The 9133-nt window shown below is 39.1% G+C and overlaps 1 protein-coding gene and 1 long non-coding RNA gene across 4 annotated transcripts in view; one reads left to right on the forward strand and one right to left on the reverse strand.

Annotated features, from left to right (window-relative positions):
- arhgap35a (Rho GTPase activating protein 35a) overlaps positions 1-9133 on the reverse strand; it is a 78875-nt gene that overhangs the window by 68249 nt on the left and 1493 nt on the right. Inside the window, exon 1 of one of the 3 annotated variants that reach the window (XM_074642089.1) lies at positions 8898-9103. The exons of 1 other annotated variant lie outside the window; for it this stretch is intronic. The gene's annotated coding sequence lies outside the window, so the exon portion shown is untranslated. Of the gene's footprint in view, positions 1-5356; positions 6054-8897; positions 9104-9133 lie in introns of those variants that run through there. One more of the 3 variants, XM_074642087.1, reaches the window with a different exon arrangement.
- The window catches only part of LOC141771638 (uncharacterized), a 229010-nt gene that overhangs the window by 38562 nt on the left and 181315 nt on the right, over positions 1-9133 (forward strand). The window lies entirely within an intron of this gene.

Genomic DNA, 9133 nt, shown 5'->3' on the forward strand with positions numbered 1-9133 from the left:
CTTTTTCCGTGCGTTTTACAGCAGCAGAAGTCCAACCTATTGAACTCCGGGCAGTGGCCTCGTTTCATTGGCAGCGACTCAATCATAACATCTTATCTACAGACACGCTGAGTCATGGAATTCAGCAGTGGCCAATAGCCAAGCAGCAGGGTTGCTTATGGCTGTCATTGATTGGTTGATCCCTGAGCACAAAGCTGAAAGGGCACATACCAGGAACGCAGCCTGAAGCAGAAAACTGGCAGCTCGCATTTTACTTTACTCTCTTTTCTCCTCCGACTGACTACCTACTTTGTCGTGTCACTCTCTCTCTCTCGCTGTTCCCCCCCTCTAAAGCTCTTCCAAATCACCATAGCCCATTAGCCTTGTCCCTCTGTTGTGTAATTGTATCTGGAATAGCAAAGCATGGCCGCTCACGTCCAGAGGTCACCATTCCTCTGTGGCTTACATCCTGGTCTTTCATCTCCATGGTCACCGCGCTTCTAACCAAACACTGTCTTTTTTCCCCTCAAGAACAAATATGAAAGCTAGTTAAAACTATCTCAACAGAGCCCTACGGCCACCATTCAAACCATTAATCATATCTAAAGCCCTTACTTTCCACTAGCATTATCCATTAATAATGCATTTGTATTGGAAAAGCAATACCATAATAAGGTGGGCTTGGGATCGAGAGCAAATGCAATCTTTATTACTGATTGATTTCAATAAAAATTACTTTCAAATTTCTTGGGTGAACCATTTGTTATAAAAAGGGCTTGTGCCACAGGCGCAGATTGCGTTGGTTCAAGTCCCCACTGAACCCTCTAGAAATGCATCTATATTTTTTATTATAACGCAGAACTAATAATTTATTGTAATGATGAATAGTATCGACCGGTCTTCTTATTCGCAGAATAAGAAACCAACATGATAAGATAGATTTGTGGTCTTTTTATTTACTGAGCCTAATAACGTCGGACACTCTCCGTCCACACACCGTTAAATATGCACTTTCTGTTACAGTACGTCATGTAAACAAACCCCGTACCTATCAGCTGTGCGGTCAAGATCAGACTAGAGACGTAGCCATTTAAAAGACGGGTGAGTAGTACTTGCTATCTTCCAAACAGAAAACACAGGTTTTATACTGTGATATTTCCTGAAAATTACCTACAATACAGCCAACAGTAAAACTAGTTCAGGTGAACTTTCAGGCCAGCCTGGTCCCACCTTATTTAGGCGTTTGTAGTGAAATGAGGAGGTATTGTATAGATAACTCCTCATTTCAATTTCACAAATCAGTTCTTCGTCCGTTGCAGCGCTTTCAAAGCGAGCGACAGGAAAAAATAGAAACAGGGTTTCAGACAAAAGTTCAGCTCAAAACGTCACGCAGCACTGCGCGTCGTCGCTCACGGCCAGTTAGGCCATTCCGATAGAAAACAATGCAATCACGGGCTGTGTATTGGCAGGAATCTGGCGATACGATGCGTATCACGATACAGGGCTTACGATTCAATATATAGCAATACTTTAAGTGAGGTGATATATTGTGATTTTTTAAAATCTAATTTTAGGAAAACTGTCATAGTATAAAGAACACGCCACCATATGCATAAAATCTAAGTGAAAAAAGTTGACTTTTTTTATGCAATCAGAACAACTGCATTTGCATTTATCACAGTCCCTGTAACATCCAACATTATAGAACTACTTTCAGAGGTATTTTCATAAAGTAAAAACTGTAAACTATTAATTAAAAATCAAGTGTTTTTGAGAATCGACACAGTATCACAAAACAATGATATTTGATATTTTCTTACACCCTTACGCAATCAAACTGATTTTGTCACTGACGCTTGCTTGCGTCGCAATTGTGTTTGTACGGTTTAATATGTAGACTACACGCATCCTAATACATTAAGCCTCTCTGCGTTGTACACATTACATTCCCTCTAGATTTTTTTTGACTTTAAAGTTCAAACTGCGTCTATGGATTGTACATAGGAATACTAGTGATACTTTCTTATAATTTTGCTCCCTAGGCACAACCACCACGGCTGATTTGGGGTCAGCTCCCTCATACATAATTTGGCCATTCAGGATCCGGAGTTAAACTGGCTCTAAAACAGAATAGGGCCACACTACAGAGGCCTTTATATCAAGCTGTCCCCATCTGCAAATCTGTAATGAGCATGGGAGCCGAAACAGTGGGGAGAGAGAGAAGAGAACCTCAGTTCAACCGAGGCAGGCACACTTTCTAATGGAAATTCAGATACAATCATCCCAGAATGCCCTTCTCTCCTGCCTAATAATCGGCCACTAGAACAAGGCGGCCATTGAGAGGAGAGTGACTGTAATCTGGTCCGCCAAACTCCAAAGCTGCCCCGCTATAATTAGCTCCTTTCTCCATCAAACACGGGCTCACACTGACTCACAAGCAAACCTCTCCTCCTGTAATACATGAGAGAAGAGATTTAGGGAACGGCACATTTTTAGATGTGCAGGGAAATTTTCCATCCTTGGCATATTATGGAGTCACCCTGCGTTGACAGGTATGCTAGCTGTGAAATCGGCACACAAGCAAGCGAGAGGCAACCGTCTCATTCGGTGGCACGGTGGTTTGGATAAAAGCCTGGGTTAAAGCAGCAGTGGGTAGAAATGGAGCAAATAGGATTTTAGAAAGTTATTTATATAAAATGGTCACTATGTCCTGACAGTAGTGCATGAGACAGGTAATCTGAGAAAAATCATGTGCCTCCGGTGCTCCTAATGGCATCTGCAAGATTCCCCAGACCGGAGGAAAACAACCAATCAGAGCCGAGCTGGAGCCTTACCATCTCTGAGCAGCTGCCAATCACTATGAATCACTATAAATGTTTTCAGAACCATCTTGTAGTGTACTGTTTAGCTGTAAAATGAGAAAGTTTGTGACCCGGCAGCCCATGTTGTGATCAGTTAAGGAAATACAAAGCACCGCCCACCAGCTGGAGCTAACTTTCTAATCTTACAGCTAAACAGTACACTACAAGATGGTTCTGAAAACATTTGAGGCGAGAAATAGGCATTACAGTAACAGAATATTGATTCATATTTGATCAACGCTGCCTAGTTTGACCGTTTTAATCGGAGTTTGAGAGTGATTGACAGCTGCCTTTGTTGAATGAACAGCCAATAGGAACGCTCTCTCTCTGAAATGACCTGTGATTGGCCAAAGTCTTGATTTTCTAAAGCCTGAAAACAGAGCCATGAGGAGGTGCAGAAGTCTAGTTTTCTCTCAGAACACTTGAATTACAATATGCTGAAAGGTTATTATGGAATTTTTCCCCTAAAACTTTCTGCCTACCCTCGCGTTAACACAGAAATAACATCGCATGGGTCAAGTTTTCAATTTTCAAATATTACAAGCTAGAAACACAGTTCCTTATCATAATAACTCACAGCTGGGCTTACTGATTTAGAGCACACTAAAGGGCTCAAGTACTTCTCTGATTGCCTTTCTCATTTGATTACTGTGTTGAAAAGTCAAGTGAGGACTATTAGAATTATATAAAGGAGTAGATATCCCTCCACTGTTTCTGTCACAAAGCACGCAACAAACCCTGTGTTTATCCGTCCACATAATACGGGACAGAATCTCTCTCCCAGTGTCCTCATCAAAAGGATGTACCCGCATCTCTCTGGCCTACATCCTGGCGAACAAAGCCTGCCTATCCTCTAATCCCAGGAACATGTTCTAGTCCAGGAACTCACGACACGATCCGCAGCCCAGAGGCAGACGAACGGATGGACGGGCAGACAGGGGTGAGTGGGTATGCTGGTAGCTATAGCATGCTGCCTGGGCAAATGGCACGGCTATTGGGGGAAGAAGAGGCTTCCTGGAGAGGTGTGACTGCACTGCAAAGGGCCCAATCAAGCAGAGAACAGAAGTGCTGACAGCTGCTAATGCATTTACCTGAGAGCAAAGAGACTCGTCTTGCCAAGGAAAGTGTGTGTGTTTACTTCCTGCGTAGCATGGTCTTCCCAATACGGTTGATTAAGATCAAAGAGGGCGAAACTCATCGAAAAGCACTCAGTCAAAGCACAGCAGGGTTATGAGTCAACTTATTTAGCTTGGAAAGGATGCAAAATCCACAACGTGACACCAAATGACAAAGTTCCTGCTTTGAAAATGTCCCCTCTATGTGGCGGTGACGCAGGCCACAGCCCTCGCTGCCATATCACAAACCTATACACAGACACTTATCTCCCTCTCTGAGGTCTTTCACAGTTGATCTTGAATCAATATCCCAGAGGCTGGTATAGAAAGATCACTTTTGAAAATGAAAGTCCAGTGGAAAGGACTTCTCTGACAAAAAAAAGGGAGTGGCTGGCAGGGCAATGACCACTTTGCAGTGGCAGCGAGATTAAGCCACCGGTGACAGGCTCTGGCACGAAAATAGATTAATGGCAGTGTTAATTGTTATCATTAAGTCACCTTAGTCAGTCCATCTGCACCGTATCTTAGAACATGGAGGGGGTAGACGTCCAGCATGCTGACGGACAAGTGAAATATCCCCCACCTGAGATATTTAATCAGTGGGAAAATAGCACTGTATAGAAGATTTTCTGTGTCAGGTACAGTTTAAAACGGGAACCGGTAGGGCGTAAGCACATTATCCAACTGTGTCACCACCAGGAAGCCATGCAGCTTTGATGTTTGCAAAGTTAGTTAGGCTATTTGACAAGAAATAATCACTCATGACAAACATTTCTTATGCTTAAGAGCTCATATCATGACCTAAATCTGATAAAGGTGGCTACAAGAAATGCTGAATACGTCAAAATAAAGCCCAGGCAGCTACATTTAGACAACTTCACCAAACCCCATTTAGAATTCATTTAATTGTGCATTTTCAAACCCAGGATTTGATCTAATATACACATGCATCAAACATCCTATTTCCCCTCTCTACCAATTGAAAGTCACTATATTAAAGGCATACATGGGGAGTTTCTCCAGGCCTCAGTGACAGTGGACCAATGCATTCCAGGTGTTGTTGTACAAACAATTTTTAATGTTTGGACAAGGTCCATTTTAATATGACCCCCTTTCTCCTCTGCATTTAAAACACACACACACACAGGGCAGCTGTAACCTACATTAGAGCATTTATTTATTTTATACGCCCATTAGAATAATCATTATTATTACTATTAAGGGCTTCAGATCCTCAGCAGCCCTCAGGGGGGACTGGGGTTGACTCCCAGTTTCTTGTTATTCGCAGCACTTGAGCTGCAGAGGAGGTAAACGCCTTAAAATATCCTCCTAACATTCATTCACATGTATTATTTGGTGCAGAAGAAGAAGAAGAGTATATCTAGTGTATAGTCTACATACCATATAGCATTCCTCTCCAGCTCCCGTCCACTCCTTTCTTTCTTTCTCCTCTCTGCGACTCACAGCCGGTGAAAGACTTTATAAAAACAGACAAAAACACTTCCTACCAAAAAGCGCTCACATCGATTATTTTCCGCCCTTTTTCTAATTATCTGTCCATTTGCTTCCAACAATTAGGCGCACAGTGAAGTTTTCAGATGCATATATCTCTCTCCCTGTCTGTCTGTGGAGACAAGAGGAGAAAAAACACACAACTAGTCAGGAAAAAAGAAGAAAAAAGAAAAATGCAGTTCAAACTCCTCAGTCTCTCCTCAGCACACGGCTGGAAACCAGGAGAGAAAAGAAGAAGAGGAAGGCGTTGTAAAAAAAAAAAAGCGCTTCTCTGTGTTTTTTCCTTCTTGATTCAACCACCACGTTGTTTTGACCAATTATTATTTCCTTTGTTGTGTCAAAAATAAAAAAAAGAGTCCGTGTGAAACGCGATCACGAGCTCTGCCTTCATTTAACAAAGCGACGCTGTTCTTTATTGTAACAACAACAAGCTCGTCCGAAGCTGCTGTATTCTCCTGAATAACGTTAAAGCTCCTTACAGGCCAAACGTGTGACGGTGTGTTTAAGGCTATCTTTTTTTTCAGCTTCCCAATAATGGCGGACCTTCTCCCGAATCCAGCATCTCCCCTCCCATTCACACACACACACAACCAATCACACACACACACAGAGAGAGAGAGAGAGAGAGCGAGAGAGAGAGCGCCCAGCGGTTCATCCACACAATTACAACACACACGCACTCTGTTTATCAAGAGATTTAAATGGAGACTATTAGATTATTTTTTCTGCTTTCACATAGTTTTAAACAATCTGTCAAATACATATATATTTTTTTATATGAGCCATTTTTTTATAATGCCAGATAATGCAGAGTAAAACTTCTTTTCTTTACTTTTGGTAGTTTCATGTATACATATTCAACCATACAGACCTGTAGATGTATAAGTATCAGTGGACAAATTAATTAACTATTTTTTTTAATTGACTAAACCATAATAATAAAAAAGAATATATATACATATATATACATATAATATTTATCAAATAATATATGTATATATTTGTAAATATATTTATATATTTTAGAAATATTATATATATAAATATATTATATATATAAATATATTTATATATAAATATATATATAAATATATACATATATATTTTATAAATATTATATATAAATATATATAAATAAATATAAATAATACAAAAAAACACTATTTTATTTATATATATATATATTTATATGTATATAAATATATTTATATACATATAAATATAAAAATAGATATAAATATATAAATAATTTAAAGAATCACTTTTTTCAACTTTTTTTTTTTTTTAAAGAATGGTGGATGTGAGTAGGCTACTGCACTACAACTACTTTTAAGGTACTTCTACATGAGTATATTCATAATGTTGCTTTGTACTTATTACTAGCCTACATTTCAGAAGGTGATGTTGTATTTTTTTTATTGTTGTCTTCTCTTTGTTTATTGTTTTAATATAGTACTTTCGACATATGTAGCTACTAGTCACTTTGATTAAGTAATAATTTTATTATTAATTTATTTTTATTACATTATTATATTTTTTCAATTAATTTAAAATAATTTCAAATGCATATCTTTAAAAGCAATGCAATTTGATCACAACACATATAAATAATGCATTATTTTTTATACTTTGATACTTTAATTTGTATTATTATTTATTAATGTCTTTATTTATTTAAAGAACATTGTTGCCAGCCATCACATCTACATCACAATCATTTTCCTTTATGTTGCACTTAAGAATTTGCTTATCCATGTATTGTAAAGCATACAACAAAACAGAAGGAGGGAGAAGAAGAAGAAGAAGAAGAAGAGGAAGAGGAAGAGGAAGAAGAATGTAAAATGGGGGAGGCAACCCAGCTGCCATTTTCCTTTTTATCACACATATTATCCACTTTTTCCACTTTTCTCAAAATAGGATGCATTGTTAAAGGTTCAAGTACCCAACAGTGTATAACAGCCTGACATGGGCCATATTTTGTAATGAGTACATTATGAGGACTTTTGGAATATGTTTACATCAAGGTATTACTTCTGTCACCACTGATGACTACAGTAGTGCACAGTGCTTGAGGGTTTTGTCTTGGGCCTACATTAATATGACCACAACTTTCAAATAAATTTGTACATAAATATGTTTCAAATGTTATGTACTACTGCATCACTGGTGTCAGACTATTCCTCTGTGTTCCAGTATGTTCTATTATGACACTGTTTGAGTCTATTTTGGACCATTTGCCCTCTTGGCCTCGTGTCTCGCACATCACTTCACAACTGATCCCAGCTTCCCTGTACAAATTCAAACATTTGTCATCTTCTAACAGATTTTAATGTTCTGTGTAGCTACATAACCAGTAATAGATTTGTGGAGCGTTCACCCGAGGACAAAGAAAACGTATCGAGCAGCACAGAGGGAAAATATTTAATACCTTTCCTGAGAAAATCAAAGGTTAGTCTTAATTATATATGTTGTGACCAGAGTCATCCTCATAAGACTTGCTGTGAAGTTGTCTGTCCTTTGATGATTTCAGCCAATACATAATAAAACATTTAAGCTCCTAAAGTCGTTTTTTTTTTCCTCAGAAAGACAATGCAACTACCTCCACATACTTGGAGAAACATCTGTAATGTTGTACAAGACAGCTGCCTACAGCTCAAACAGATGTTTAGTGTCTTGCATTGAAACTTTCAGCCTCCTCATTCTCCCTGGACGTCCTAATCTGGTAATCTAAACTCTGTTTTATATGAAAACAATACGTCATAACGCTGTAAAACCCAATTTATTGATTATGAAATTTAATAAACACTTTGGAGTATATTTAAGACAAGTACATGCATCCTGGAAACAATACTGACATCAGGTCAGAGGCATACAGTCAAGGTAAAAGCCGTAACAATATCCAACCTCATGGGCTGTTTAATGGCAAAACATAAGAAATAATCATTTGTAAGTATAAAAGTTCTATTATTCCTATATGAGTTGTAAAATGATAATGTATAAAGTGCACCATGTTTGCTTTGACAGTTTGAAATGTGACCCGCCATTAAACACATAGCCAGGCAGGGTTCAAGGTGCACTGCCCTCCGTTTGAATAAGTCCACAAGCTTCTGTCCAATCACATTAGTCACTGTGTTCTCGGCAATATTTGCATGACCCCAATCACACAGAGCAAGATCAGCAAGGGTCAAAGTTTCTGTTGAAAAATCTGCCCACATCCCTCTCCTCTCTCCTCTATCACTGTTTTTCCAACATGGGCAGCACCCATCATAAAACTTTTGTGGGCCTATAGCCATTAAATGATGACACACCAGGTGATTTGTGCTATTTAATTCTCATAAAGATAACCACACGTGTTGTGCTATTATTACCCTGGTGAACAGAATCAAAACACAGCTGCAAACATTATGGAGAAAAAACTAAATTTACTCACTGGTTGGTTTTCTCTTTCATTCTTTTTTATATTTTCCCTATCGACCCTTTCTGTTTGCAGCTGAAATATTTTTGGGTCCCAAGGGCAAGCACATTCCTTCACTCGCAGTTGTGCAATCCCTGACAATCACACAGTTCCCCCATCCCCCCTCTCTGACTCCCTAAACGCCAGAATGCTCCGAGAGGCAAGCTGTCCAAGCTGTCTGGGCAATGTTCTGCGGTGAATGGCTGCCCAAC

The sequence above is a fragment of the Sebastes fasciatus genome, chromosome 7 (assembly GCF_043250625.1).
Source record: "Sebastes fasciatus isolate fSebFas1 chromosome 7, fSebFas1.pri, whole genome shotgun sequence".
Classification (NCBI taxonomy): domain Eukaryota; kingdom Metazoa; phylum Chordata; class Actinopteri; order Perciformes; family Sebastidae; genus Sebastes; species Sebastes fasciatus.